The sequence below is a fragment of the Symphalangus syndactylus genome, chromosome 16 (genome assembly GCF_028878055.3).
Source record: "Symphalangus syndactylus isolate Jambi chromosome 16, NHGRI_mSymSyn1-v2.1_pri, whole genome shotgun sequence".
Lineage (NCBI taxonomy): Eukaryota > Metazoa > Chordata > Mammalia > Primates > Hylobatidae > Symphalangus > Symphalangus syndactylus.
This window is the reverse complement of record NC_072438.2, coordinates 61,328,346-61,342,633: the sequence shown is the minus strand read 5'-3', so window position 1 is coordinate 61,342,633 and position 14,288 is coordinate 61,328,346. Positions and strand designations below refer to the sequence as shown.

At 45.0% G+C, this 14,288-nt stretch overlaps 1 protein-coding gene and 1 pseudogene across 3 annotated transcripts in view; one reads left to right on the top strand and one right to left on the bottom strand.

The window, feature by feature from the left end:
* The window catches only part of NIM1K (NIM1 serine/threonine protein kinase), an 89,243-nt gene that overhangs the window by 34,686 nt on the left and 40,269 nt on the right, over positions 1–14,288 (top strand). The window lies entirely within an intron of this gene.
* On the bottom strand, positions 7,917–9,420 carry LOC129465003 (tubulin alpha-1A chain-like; annotated as a pseudogene).

Genomic DNA, 14,288 nt, shown 5'->3' with positions numbered 1-14,288 from the left:
TGTAGTTTCAAGGGTGTGATTGAGAATAACTTTAGGAAGGATGGGGACCATATTGGGTAGGGCCTTGAATGCCCTTTTAAGGGTTTTAGCTTTTACTCTAAGTGAGATGGGAAGCCATCAAAGGGTTTTGAGTAGAGAAGTGACATGATTTGATATTTTTAGAAGGATCTTTCTGGATGCTTTGTTTGAAACAAACCCTGTTAAAGGTGGGCAGGAGGCAGGCAAGGACAGAGGCTGTAACTGTAACAGGATCAAAAGCCAGTAGTGGCTTATACTTGATGGTCAATGACTGTGTTCTGGAAATATTTTGAAGGTAGAGCCAATGGGATTTGCTGACAGATTAGGGTATGAGAGAGAAAGAGGAGTGAGGATGTTTTGCTTCAGCTAGAAGGATGTCTTGCCATTTAACCAATATGGGGAAAACTGTGAGAGGAAAAAGTCTGGGGAAGAAAATCGGAAGTTTAGTTCTCATACTTTAAAGTAAATATGAGAGATTACTCCCCAAAGGACAGTAGTTTTTCCTAAAGAGGAACTAGATGGAGGACATGGTGAAGATAGAGTCATCTTCTGAGTGTCAAGTATAATGCACTCAGCATGATGCGTGTGATGGCAGGTAGAGCTGGTGGATGAACCCCTCAGTGCATGGACCCTGCTCTCAAGGATAGCTTGTGAGGAGGCTTAACTCACACAAATGAGCTAGAAAGATATGAAGTCAAGGACCAGATTATGGGATACAGATCTCAAGTGGCACAGGATAGTAGCAGAGGGAAATGTGAGTGTGGTAGTCAAAGTACTCTGAAGTAGTCAAAGGAGGCGTCTAGAAGGCAGTGGGGGCAGGAGCCGTCCTCACAGTATGGGGATGACTTGGACAGAGTGGAAAAGGGTCAAGATTGTGAGAACAAGCAGGTTCCATTTGGGGCACAGATAATCCGTGCCTAGCTGGAAGAGTTGCTGGGAGGATTTTAAAATAATTGGTTCACCGGGCGCAGTGGCTAATGCCTGTAATCCCAGCACTTTGAGAGGCTGAGGAAGGCAGATCACCTGAGGTCAGGAGTTCAAGACCAGCCTGACCAACATGGAGAAACCCTGTCTCTACTAAAAATACAAAATTAGCTCGGCATGGTGGCGCATGCCGGTAATCCCAGCTACTCGGGTGGCAGAGGCAGGAGAATCGCTTGAACCTGGGAGGCGGAGTTTGCGGTGAGCCGAGATCATGCCATTGCACTCCAGCCTGGAGACAGAGCGAGACTCTGTCTCAAAAGAAAAAAAATAATAAAATAAAAATAAAAAAATAAAAGAATTGGTTCTTGGCACATAGTAAGCACTTGATAATAGATAGCTAACAATATTTCTTATACTGGGGGAATAGCTGGAGATAGAACTGTGTAAAACTCTCTCGAATCCAACCCGTCTTCCATATCCCTGTGTTTCCCACTCCTTTGCTACCCTTTGCCCTTTTTCCTTTCCTGGGTTGTCCTCTAACACTTCTAGTAGAGCACCTTCAAATATGACTTTCTAGGTTGTCTGAGGGGAGAAAGGGAATCGGGCTATGCTATTTCACAAGTCCATCTAGGGTTTATTATGGGTTTTTTAAAATTTATTATTTATTATGGGTTTTTATTATTTTTATGGGTTTTATTAATCTCATCCATGTGGATACTACAAAGGTCCAGAAGGGGGCAATGTGATACTTGGACTTAAGAGGTTTTTTCACAAATGTTTTGCAATTCACCCCATATTGACTAATCCAGGATCTCAGAAGGGCAGGGCTGGAATGATCTGTAAATATCATAGGTTCCAACATTCTCACTTGCCAGTAAAGATACTGAACCTAGAGAGTGGAAAAGACTGGCTCAAGATCACAAAGACATGTCGTGGGAAAGCTGAGACTGTAACCTTGTTCTGACCCTGAGTCTATATTATTCCATGACCTCACTCGGTTGTTTAATTTGGGGGAATCTCCCTCAAAAGCAGAGTTTCTCAAAACTGTGTTTGTACTGATAACTTTTAAAGGAACTAAATTCTCATAACTCCTTGGTTGAGACCTTTTTTTTTTTTTTTTTAATTGACTTGGAGTCTCACTCTGTCGCCTAGGCTGGTGTGCAGTGACACAATCTCGGCTCACTGCAACCTCTGCCTCCTGGGTTCACACCATTCTTCTGCCTCAGTCACCCGAGTAGCTGGGACTACAGGTGCCCGGCACCACACCCGGCTAATTTTTTGTATTTTTAGTAGAGATGGGGTTGCACCATGTTAGCCAGGATGGTCTCGATCTTCTGACCTCATGATCCGCCCACCTCAGCCTCCCAAAGTTTTGGGATTACAGGCGTAAGCCACCGTGCCTGGCCGAGACCTATTTTATTATAAATAAATATAAGCAAAAATTTTACATTAAAGATACTGAAAATGTACAAATATAAAACTCCAATTTAAATTTATTTTCCCAACCAGGTGCTGTGGCTCACTCCTGTAATCCCAGCGTTTTGGGAGGCTGAGGCAGGCAGATCACTTGAACCCAGGAATTCAAGACCAGCCTGGCCAACATGGCAAAACCCTGTCTCTACAAAAAAATCAGCTAGGTGTGGCAGGGCACATCTGTGGTCCCAGCTACTTGAGAGGCTGAGGCTCTCTTGAGACCAGGAGGTGGAAGTTGCAGTCAACTGAGATCTTTCCACTTTACTCCAGCCTGGGTGACAGAATGAGACCCTGTCTCAAAAACAATTAATTAATTAATTAACTTTCTTTTCCTTAAAGCTTGTATACATATAAAGCAAAACAAATCTTTTTTTCTTTTCTTTTTCTTTTTTTTTTTATTAATTTTTTTTGCATACAAAAACAATAAACATTTTCTAAAAATACATACAAACAAAAAGATGCGTATCAAACATATTAGGAAGGTTGCACATGGGAAGTTGGGGAATAGAAATGGGGGGTGGGAGTTAAAATAAATGAGAGAGGGACTTTATATGGATCAGTGATAATAACTCAATCCTCTATTTGAAAAAGAAGAGGGAGAAGGAAGAGGAAGAAAAAGAAAGTGGGATAAAGGATCAGAAAGGGAGGAAAATAGAAAAAATTAGAGTATGACTCCAGGGTAGACCTGTTTTGTTGTCACTGAGTTGGTTGGTTGGTTTGTCTGTTGTATTCTTCATGTTTCGCCAAGTTGGCCAGACTGGTCTTGAACTCCTAGCCCGAAGTGATCAACCCGCCTCGCCCCCCAGAGTGCCGGGACCACAGGCGTGAGCCACCACGTCCAGCCCCCACATTGCTTCTGGCCTCCGTGGTAGACCTCCCAGACGGAGCGGCCAGGCAGAGGAGCTCCTCACTTCTACCCAGACACGGGGCGGCCGGGCAGAGGAACTCCTCACTTCCCAGACGGGGCGGCCAGGCAGAGACGCTCCTCACTTCTTCCCAGACGATAGGTGGCCGGGCAGAGGCGCTCCTCACTTCCCAGACGATGGGTGGCCGGGCAGAGGCACTCCTCACTTCTTCCCGGACGGGGCGGCCGGGCAGAGGCGCTCCTCACTTCCCAGACGATGGGTGGCCGGGCAGAGGCGCTCCTCACCTCCCAGATGGGGCGGCCGGGCAGAGGCGCTCCTCACTTCTTCCCAGATGGGGCGCCCGGGCAGAGGCGCTCCTCACTTCTTCCCGGACGGGGCGGCCGGGAAGAGGCGCTCCTCACTTCTTCCCGGACGGGGCGGCCGGGCAGAGGCGCTCCTCACTTCTTCCCGGACGGGGCGGCCGGGCAGAGGCGCTCCTCACTTCTTCCCAGACGGGGCGGCCGGGCAGAGGCGCTGCTCATTTCCCAGACGATGGGTGGCCGGGCAGAGGCGCTCCTCACTTCCCAGACGGGGCGGCCGGGCAGAGGCGCTCCTCACTTCCCAGACGGGGCGGCCGGGCAGAGGCGCTCCTCACTTCCCAGACGGTGGGTGGCCGGGCAGAGGCGCTCCTCACTTCCCAGACGATGGGTGGCCGGGCAGAGGCGCTCCTCACCTCCCAGATGGGGCGGCCGGGCAGAGGCGCTCCTCACTTCTTCCCGGACGGGGCGGCCGGGCAGAGGCGCTCCTCACTTCTTCCCGGACGGGGCGGCCGGGCAGAGGCGCTCCTCACTTCTTCCCGGACGGGGCGGCCGGGCAGAGGCACTCCTCACTTCCCAGATGATGGGTGGCCGGGCAGAGGCGCTCCTCACTTCCCAGACGGGGCGGCCGGGCAGAGGTGCTCCTCACTTCCCAGACGGGGCGGCCGGGCAGAGGCGCTCCTCACTTCCCAGACGGTGGGTGGCCGGGCAGAGGCGCTCCTCACTTCCCAGATGGGGCGGCCGGGCAGAGGCGCTCCTCACTTCCCAGACGGGGCGGCCCGGCAGAGGCGCTCCCCACCTCCCAGATGGGGCGGCGGCCGGGCAGGGGCTGCAATCCCAGCACCCTGGTAGGCCAAGGCAGGCGGCTTGGGGGCAGAGGCTGCCGCGAGGCCAGACCACGCCACCGCACTCCAGCCCGGGCAACACCGAGCACTGGGTGAGCGAGACTCCGTCTGTAGTCCCAGTACCTCGGGAGGCTGAGGCGGGCAGAGCACTCGGCGTCAGGAGCTGGCGACCAGCGTGGCCAAGATGGCGAACGCGTGCCTGCAGCGAAAGGAGAAAAGGCAGGGAGTGGTCGCGCGCGCCGGCAGTCCCAGGCAGTCCGCGGCGCGGGCAGCAGCAAGCGGAGTAGATTGTAGCCTGGGCGAAAGAAAGAAAGAAAGAAAGAAAGGAAGGAAGGAAGGAAAGAAGGAAGGAAGGAAGGAAGGAAGGAAGGAAGGAAGGAAGGAAGGAAGGAAGGAAGGAAGGAAGGAAGGAAGGAAGGGCAAAACAAATTTTACTGAGTTAAGCACACAAAAAAACCTTCAAACCCATGAAATTTAGATTAACAGTATTACATGAAAAATATAGATGATATTGTTTTGTCGAAATTAATTTGCTACTCACAAGTGAATGTAGTACTTTTTAAAACAATAACACACTTACTGGCTTCACCTTAGTTTCTTTAACATGACCAGTCCTCAATAAAGACTTTTGGGCCGGGTGTGGTGGCTCATGCCTGTAATTCCAGCACTTTGGGAGGCCAAGGCAGATGGATCACCTGAGGTCAGGAGTTCGAGGCTAGCCTGGGCAACATGGCAAAACCCCTTCTCTACTAAAAATACAAAAATTAGGCGGGCATGGTGGCAGGAGCCTGTAATCCCAGGTACGTGGGAGGCTGAGGCAGGAGAATCGCTTGAACCGGGAGGTGGAGGTTGCAGTGAGCTGAGATCACGCCATTGCATTCCAGCCTGGGCTACGAGAGCAAAACTCCATCTCAAATAAAAAAAAAAAAAAAGATTCTTTAATTTAATTTGCCTGAAGGTATAAATAATTGGAAATATTTTGATGTATCAGAAAACTAAAATCAGGAATCTCTGTCATTGGTACACTGTACTTTATATCTACCTATCTAAACCTCTATAGACTATACAGATAGATGTAGACAAGACAGATAAAATCTGTCTCTATTTATACATATTCATCAATATCAACCTATATCTGTATCTTTTTTTTTCTTTTTTAAATTTTAGCCTTTTTTTTTTTTTTTTTTTGAGATGGAGTCTCGCTCTGTTGCCCAGGCTGCAGTTCAGTGGCACGATCTCGGCTCACCACAACCTCTGCCTCCTGGGTTCAAGTGATTCTTCTGCCTCAGCCTCCTGAGTAGCTGGGACTACAGGCTCATGCCACCATGCCCAACTAATTTTTGTATTTTTAGTAGAGATGGGGTTTAATTACGTTGGCCAGGGTCTCTAACTCCTGACCTCGTGATTCATCCACCTTGGCCTCCCAAAGTGCTGGGATTACAGGCGTGAGCCACCATGCCCAGCCTAATTTTAGCCTCTTTTATTTTTTTTAAGAGTGAGGACTTCCTTTGAAATATCTCTATCATTACCTATAGATAAACAGATACCGATTACATATAAATTTCAAGTTATAAAACTAATTATACATGTTATAAAACATTCAAACAACCCAGAAACAAATGGAGTAAGAAATGAGGGCCCTCTTGCACAAACACTGGGTTGCCATAACAAAGGTCGAAACAATAAAGCCTTAAAGAAGATAGAATCTTGTATCTGTCACGTCATAATATACAAGGTAGCAATCCTGGGTTGATCTGGTGACTGTGTAGTGATGGCTTTAGGCTCCTTCTCTGTGGCTCTGCAATTCTCAGCACATGGCTTCCATCTTGGTCCAAGGTGGCTGTTTCCATTTACCCCATTGTGTCCACATTCTAGCTTGCAAGAAGAAGGAAGAAGGAACGGGTGGGAGGTCATGCTTCTTTTTTTTAAGGTCACAACATGGAAGTCACATATGTCACTTCTGCTCACAGCCCATGACTGGAACTCAGATACATGGCCAAACTAAACTATAGCCAAAACCGGGAAATACAGTCCTCAGTTGGATAGCAATGTGCCCAGCTAAAACTTCTCTGACTTTTTTTTTTGAGACGGAGTCTCGTTCTGTCGCCCAGGCTAGAGTGCAGTGGCGCAATCTCGGCTCACTGCAAGCTCCGCCTCCCGGGTTCACGCCATTCTCCTGCCTCAGCCTCTCCGAGTAGCTGGGACTACAGGCGCCCGCCACCGCGCCCGGCTAATTTTTTGTATTTTTAGTAGAGACGGGATTTCACCGTGGTCTCGATCTCCTGACCTTGTGATCCGCCCGCCTCGGCCTCCCAAAGTGCTGGGATTACAAGCGTGAGCCACCGCGCCCTGCCCCTAAAACTTCTCTGTTACAGAATAGTGGTTTTCAAATTTGACTGCACGACAGAATCACCTGGAAAACTTAAACAGATAGACACCTCCCACTCCACAGGCCAATTCAATCACAGTATTTGGGGGGCAGGGCCTAGACTTCTGCATTTTTTGAATGCTCTCTGGTGATTTTCATGCAGGTTAAGGCTGAGAACCGCTGCTATAGAAGAAAGAACAGATGAAAGGGGGATAACTAACAACCCCCATCACACTCATTTTCACTCCTCCCCAATTCTGTACCTCACACTCCTTCCCCATTTGTCACCCACTAGTTCAATCTGCATTTTACTAGAGCTTTTTTTGTGCATGTACAAGTACGCACTACATACATATGCACGTGGTCTGTCCTGACACCCAGTAGTGACTCCAGCATTTCTATATGGGTGTGTCTTGGAATAGTAATATTACTAGAAGAGGCAGGAGCCTCTGTATTTGCATGGCACTTTACACTAATCAAAAAATATATTATTTTCTTGGCTGGGTGCTGTGGCTCACACCTATAATCCCAGGACTTTGAGAGGCTGAGGCGGGGGGGATCACTTGCGCTCAGGAGTTCAACACCAGCCTGGGCGACATAGTGAGACACCATCTCTACAAAAAATAAAAAATTATCTGGGCATGTTGGCACAAGCTTGTTGTCCCAGCTACTCAGGAGACTGAGCTGGGTGGATTGCTTGGGTCCAGGAGATCGAGGCTGCAGTGAGCCATCATCTCATTACTGCAGTCCAGCCTGAGTGACAGAGTGAAACTCTATCTCTTCCTCTATCCATATCTATATATCTGTATTTATAGATATATAATTTTCTTATCTGTGTCAAAGAATGAGGGCTAATGAAGAATTTGCGGTGGTGTGAAAACTAAAGCCATCTCTTGGTTTAGCCCCTGCAAGCATCATAATATTGAATCATTTACCTTTTCCCAGTGGTCTGAAATGCCATCTCTATTACATATTAAATTTCCATATCTATGAAGATTTTTTAAAAGTATTATTTATTCTGTTCGTTCAGATTGTTACTACATATTTGTTCACTTTTAAAAAACATTTATTATTATTATTATTTTTAAAACCCATCACAGAAACGGACAGTTTGGGTCCGCAAAAGCATTCATGTTTTAAAGCATAGGTCAGTAATTGTATATTAGAGCATACACTGCTACATACAAATTAACTGATCAGACCACGGCTTTTCAAGGTTTAAAACAGAATAAGCTTCCCTGTAAAAGCAGCATCTCGGTGACATTTTCACTTTAGTATTCCTCTCTTTCTTCCTCACCTTCTCCTTCAACAGAATCCACACCAACCTCCTTATAATCCTCCTCAAGGGCAGTCATGTCCTCACCGGCCTCAGAAAACTCTCCTTCCTCCCTTCTCTCACCCATGCACCAGTGAACAAAAGCATCTTGACATACATTCAAGTCAAACTTGTGGCCCAGGCAAGCCCAGGCCTCAGCAATGGCTGTGGTGTTGCTCAGCATGCACACAGCTCTCTGTATCTTGACCAGGTCTCCACCAGTCACCACAGTGGGAGGGCTGGCAGTTAATGCCAACCTTGAAGCCATGGGGGAACCAAACCACAGATTGGATGATATGCTTGGTCTTGATGGTGGCAATGGCAGCATTGACATCTTTGAGAACCATGTCGCCATGGTAAAACAGGCAGCAAGCCATGTATTTACCATGGCAAGGCTCACATTTCATCATCTGGTTGGCAGGCTCAAAGCAAGCACTGGCAGTCTCTGCTACAGAAAGCTGTTTCATGGTAGGCTTTCTCAGCAGAGATGACGGGGCATATGTGTCCAGAGGGAAGTGGATGGGGGGATAGGGTACCAGCTTGGTCTGGAATTCTGTCAGATCAATATTCAGGGCTCCATCAAATCTCAGGGAAGCAGTGATGGAGGACAAAATTTGACCTATCAACCTATTCAGTTTAGTATAGGTTGAGCGTTCAGTATCAAGGTTCTGTGCCAGATATCATAGGTGGCCTCATTGTCTACCATGAAGACACAATCAGAGTGCTCCAGGGTGGTGTGGGTGGTGAGGATGGAGTTGTAGGGCTCAACTACAGCTGTGGAAACCTGGGGTGGTGGAGTAAATGGAGAACTCCAGCTTGGACTTCTTGCCGTAATCAACCGGGAGTTGTTCCATGAGCAGGGAGGTGAACCCAGAACCAATTCCTTCACCAAAGCTGTGGAAAACCAAGAAGCCTCGGAGATCCACGCACTGGTCAGCCAGTTTACAAATTTGGTCCAAAACGAGGTCAGTGATCTCCTGGCCAATGGTGTAGTGCCTTCAGGCATAGTTACTGACAGCGTCTTCCTTGCCTGTGATGAGCTGCTCAGGGTGGGAGAGCTGGTGGTAGGTGCCAGTGCAAACTTCATCATCAATTACCATGAGTTTCAGGTCTAGCAACACTGCCCTAGGCACATGCTTGCCGGAGCCCATCTCACTGAAGAAGCTGTTGAAGGAGTCATCTCCTCCCCAAGTGGTCTTGTCACTTGGCATCTGGCTGTTGGGCTGGATGCCATGTTCCAGGCAGTAGGGCTCCCAGCAGGCATTGCCAACCTGGACACCAGCTTGGCCAATGTGATGGAGATGCACTCACGCATAATTACTGCTTCGCGGCTGCCAAGCAGATGGTGGAGACAAGGAGAGGTTGTTGCTTCTTACAGTGCGACTCTTAGGTGGTTGGTGTAAGAGAACCTGCCTATTATTTTCTTTCCTTCTTCTAAGGCAAGAGTGACACTTAAAAAAAAAAAACAAACTTAACCTTCCTCTTGTCCCTAACAACTGCCACCTCTCACTTACCTCCAGTGCTGGGTAAATATTTAAAAATTATCAGATGGGTTGCTTATTCTGTGTGAAGGGATCACTTACCAGGTATGAGAGGCTCCTAATAAAGGTTTCAAATCCACTTGAACATTTTATGATGATAAAACTAAGAGCTTTTGTTCCACAACACTCTTTTCCTTATCCGTGGCCATAGCCTTGCAGCCTGTTACCCTGACAGACTTTCTTGAGTTTTGCTCAAATAGAAAACGAGGTTTTCTAACACCCCCTAAGGGCATCGCTCAAGTGTTCTCCGCTTCTTAGTGAGCACACTACATTAGAGCTGAAGAAAGTTATAAGACAGCAAAAGAGCAGTTTCTGCTTTGACTTACAAATATTTTTAATTCCCTAAAAATAAACCATGAGCTGCAAACGGGTATGAGTGTTCCCGCACCGTTTCCTAAATTAGTTATTTCTGAGCAGATGAAGCATACATTTTGTTTTGCTGCTCAGGGCCACCTTCTTGTGATTCAATACATGATTCCATTCAGTATCTTAATTCCCATCTTCCTCAGAGAAGATGGGAAGATTTGTGTTTTGGAAATGAATTATAAATGAGATGAAAATTTTCATTGCAGAAACTCGGGTTTCTATTGGGACGTGACTTCATTCTCTACCTCAGATCTTTGAAATTCATGGTTTCACATGCTGTAATGTTTACTTAAATACACAGTTTTCACCTTCATAGAGCTAATAGTCAAGAAATCAAGGGCAACTGCCTTAACTTCAGATGGTTTTGGTTTTTGTATCTGTGAAAAGGGAATGACAATACCTCACTTTACAGAGTTGTCATGTCGTGTCATTCATTCAGTCAGTCATGCATGCATTTAATGAGCACTGTTGCCTGTTGTAAAATGCCTAGCATCTTATTACAAATATTATATTTTTTAATGTGGCTAATTTTGACAATTATTTTAAAAATTGTATTATAAGCAATTTTAGATATACACAAACATTACAACCCTCATCACCCAGCATAAAAAATTCCCAGCTCATGGCTAATCTTGTTTAATTTAAACTCCCATTGGCTGGGCATGGTAGTACATGCCTGTATTCCCAGCCCTTTGGGAAGCTGAGGTGGGCAGATCAACTGAGGTCAGGAGTTGAAGACCAGCCTGGCCAACATGGGGATGGGGACTTATTTTACTGTATTTTATTTATTTTGTATTATTTTGACACAGTCTTGCCCTGTTGCCCAGGTTGGAATGCAGTGGCACGATCTTGGCTCACTGCAACATTCACCTCCTGGGTTCAAGTGATTCTCCTGCCTCAGCCTCCTGAGTAGCGGGGATTACAGGCGTCTGCCATCACACCCGGCTAATTTTTGTATTTTTAGTAGAGGCAGGGTTTCACCATGTTGGCCAGGCTTGTCTCAAACTCCTGAGCTCACATGATCTGCCCATCTTGGCCTCCCAAAGTGCTGGGATTATAGGCGTGAGCCACCATGCCCGGCCTATTTTAAAGCAAATTCCAGACATATTATTTTGTCTGACAATAATTTTTTAAGGATTAGTGTTTGATTCCATTCAAAGCTTAATGAAACCTTTTTAACCATTTTAAACTGCATTTATAATTTGTTTCCTTTTAAAAACTTTGATAATGAAACTGCTTCCAGAATACTAGCAATGCTTACAAATATAATGATTTAAACATATAGACAAGGGTGAACCTTAAGCTCTTTTAAATACATTTCATTCAGTGCTATTTTAAAACAATGAAAGTTCAACTTAAAATCACAAATCTAAATTAATTATCTAATTCTTCATTTTAAATTAGAGTCAAAAAACTATTTTGTTACTTTATTATGCCAAATTATCTTCACATAACAAGTACATTGAAATACCAATTTCATACAAGTTCATAAGACAAAAATATTAATACTGGAGGGTTTGAGTCTCTTAAGCATTTTTGTTTTTAACACTAAATCTTCCCAAGGTTAAGAGATACTCAATTGTCAAGCTACTACTGTGTCATCCTAGACCCCACAGATGGGTAACTCCCACCCCGTCTGCTGCATTAGTGGATTAAACTCAACTATCTATTTTCTGTTTCATTCTATACTGAATCATTTTCATAATCTTCCTGTTGGGACCTAAATTCTTACAGATATTTGACAGCTTTGTCCACCTCTGAGGTTAGAGTCATAAGGAAAATGTCAATGACAAAAATGTATTCAGTAAGGATGAATTAGATGGTTAAATAAACTTGGGGACCGCTGAATTAAACAGACATTTGTTTGTGCGTGTGGCTTTAAAACTACAAGACTGTAAGGTACTAATGCAAATATCTAAGAGGGGTATAATGTGCAGCAGTTCCAGATGTATTTCACTATGGACCTATGAACTATTCCCTCCCCATCTTTTTTTTTTTTTTTGGATGATTCTCCCATGAAACCTAGAACATAGCCTGGAAATGGCCAACCTGGAGGCCAAATCCAGCCTGACCCTTCAGTTTCACTTGGCCAGTGTTTTAAAAGTAGTTAATCTATACTTTAAAAATTGACAGTTGATGGGCATGGTTGTTCATGCCTGTAATCTCAGCCACTTTGGGAGGCCAAGGAGGGTGGATTACTTGAGACCAGGAGTTGCAGACCAGCCTGGGCAACATGGCAAAACCCTGTCTTTACAAAAAATAACCAGGCATGGTGGTGTGTACCAGTAGTCCCAGCTACTCAGGAGGCTGAGGTGGGAGAAACACCTGAGCAATGGGATGTCAAGGCTGCAGTAAGCTGTGATTGCACCACTGCACTCCAGCTTGGGTGAGAGTGAAATCCTGTGTCAAACAAAAAACAGAACAAAATTTAAAAACCACCAAAAAAACATAAATATTAAAAAAAACAGAGTTTCCAGGCATGGTGGATGGATTGCACCTGTAATCCTAGCTACGGGGAGGCTGAGGCAGAAGGATTTCTTGAGGCCAAGAGTTCAAGACCAGCCTGGACAACATAGTGAGACCCCGCCTCTAAATAAAAAAAAACTAAAAAATAAAAAATTGAGAGAGTTTACCAAAAAATTCTTAATTGCCAGTTTCTTTTCAAGAATTATTAGATCTGGCAAAAGTAAACCTGCATTCTGGCATGGCTGCCCTGGCTGGAGCTGAGCAAGGGCTGCTTCACCATGCCAGGCGTAGGCACTGCACTTGGTCACTGACGTAGAACTCCTGCACTGTTCTAGGCGTTTGAGTCTGTGGCGTTGATGGCAAAGGGAACCTCAAGTGTGGTAGAAGTATATATGGGAAGAGCTGATGTAAATCCATCAGACTGGATGGACTGTCCCTGGATGCTGGGTGTGAACTGGATGAGGGTAGACCTGGGCTGAGTAGCCTCCCTCTGAGACCATGTAGGGGAGAGGTGGTGTCACAGAGCAGAAATGCTGTCCTAGAAACCAGCCCATACTGACTGCTTTTCCATTTGCTTTGGAATTTCCCCCATTGCACTGCATGGGGATCTTGACATGCGTGCTGAGAAATAAAGAGCTAAGCTAAAAGCAAAGATGATACAAATGATTTCAAAATGGTAAAATAAACTTTCAAATGAGATGAATTTGCTAACTATTCTCCCTGAGGGTGCCCCTGCCCGAGAAGGATTATAACTGAGGACTAGCTGTCTTGAACCTTGTTGCCACACGTAGAGAAAATCCAGCTTTTCTTTTAAGGAAACCAGTGCCTGGCCTTGCCAACCAATGAAAAGGTTGCCTAAGAGCCTTGCCCAGAAGTTTTGTAAGTTAAACTCAGAGAAAAAAAAGGTGAGATGGTTTTCATTGATATTATTTTCACAGAGGGTTATAAGTCAAGAAAATGAATTACCAAGTAAGCTCTGTTTTCTTTCATCTTATTTAATGCATTGCTATATAGCAACAGCAAGCTAATAATTAAGGACCATTCTACCTCCTCCAGAGGCTTTGATCTGCAGTGATGTCACTCCATAATTTTGTCTGGTTGAGTTTCTAAGCTCTCATTAATGTCCATAAAAATTGGTCAAAATCTAAAGGGCAAAAGGCAAAAGAACAACAACAAAAAACTCACTTACATCTGAAATTTCGTTTTTAATTAGGTATGTGATCACTTCCATTATTTGCTTAGCTTTCAACATTATGAAGCTTGATGTTTTGGACTCTACTAGAAAGTAGTCAAAAATATATACTATTTAGAGCAACCCCAGAACCTGTGCTTCAGAACTCCTATTTCTAGATTTCTACGGAAGATCTCTAGGAAAAAATTATGCAAAATAAAAATGAGTATTTAAATACCCATAGATACACACACCCAAACGGGATTTATCTTTTCTTTTAGATTTTTTCCTTCTACTTTTTATTCCATTAGAATGTGTAAGAATTCAGAGTTTTTTATCACTGTACTGTTTTTTAAATTTCTGAGATTTGCTGGCAATTCAGGTACAGCAGAAACCATATGCTTTACTTTATTGGGAGCATAATAGTGTAGCAGGAAATTCTAATAATTAGATGTTGGACTTTCTGAGTTGATTACCCAGCTTTCGTGTCTTCTATATTGCTTATCTCTTCTAGATTTTTCTTTCACAATTCTTCAATTTAATTTTATTTATTTTTTTTTTTTTTGAGACAGAGTCTCGCTCTGTCGTCCAGGCTGGAGTGCAGTGGCACGATGATCTTGTGCCAGGATGATCTTGATC